Raw genomic sequence first — 703 nt, 5'->3', positions numbered from 1 at the left:
GAATGTGTATACAGATCACATTCTACTACATCTTTTTTTTTTTAAGTGGGGTGGAGGAGGAGGAGGAAGGGGATAAAATACCCTGGGGCAGGTGGAGGGCATAGAAGATGGGCCAGTGGAAGACGGTGCCAATAGTTGTCTTTATTAACACACACACTAGAACAAGGTTAAGGTGTACATGTTCAGGAAATATAATACTAAATAATACATTCTATGTTTTGAATTCTATTAACTTCAGACCAAACTTAACTACTTGATATATTCATTAAAATAATCAAATGTTTCACTTAAAAGTGTATTTTACTTTTTAATTTGATATTTGGCTATTAGCAATTAATTGACTATCCCAGCAGAGGCTTCTTCTGAGGCAGCATGTCCTCATGGTTAAGACCTCAGGCTCTAAAGTCAGGCTACCTAAGTGTAATTCCTGGCATCACCCCTTTCTATTTGTATGACCCTCAGCAAGTAGCTTAACCTTTCCGTGCATCAATTTTCTCAAGTATAAAAGTAGGATGCTAACAGTATCTAAACATAGCAGATTTCTGTAAACCTTAACTAAAGTAACACATGCTTGTTTATACCCTCATATTAATCTGAAATAAAATAAAAATAGAAAGAAAGGAAGAAAGGAAGGGAGGGAGTGAGGAGAGAGAGAAGAAGGAAGGAAGGAAGGAAGGAAGGAAGGAAGGAAGGAAGGAAGGAA

The sequence above is a fragment of the Otolemur garnettii genome, unplaced genomic scaffold (genome assembly GCF_000181295.1).
Source record: "Otolemur garnettii isolate 467f Iridium unplaced genomic scaffold, OtoGar3 scaffold00299, whole genome shotgun sequence".
NCBI classification, from domain to species: domain Eukaryota; kingdom Metazoa; phylum Chordata; class Mammalia; order Primates; family Galagidae; genus Otolemur; species Otolemur garnettii.
Note: the sequence above shows the minus strand (reverse complement) of the source record.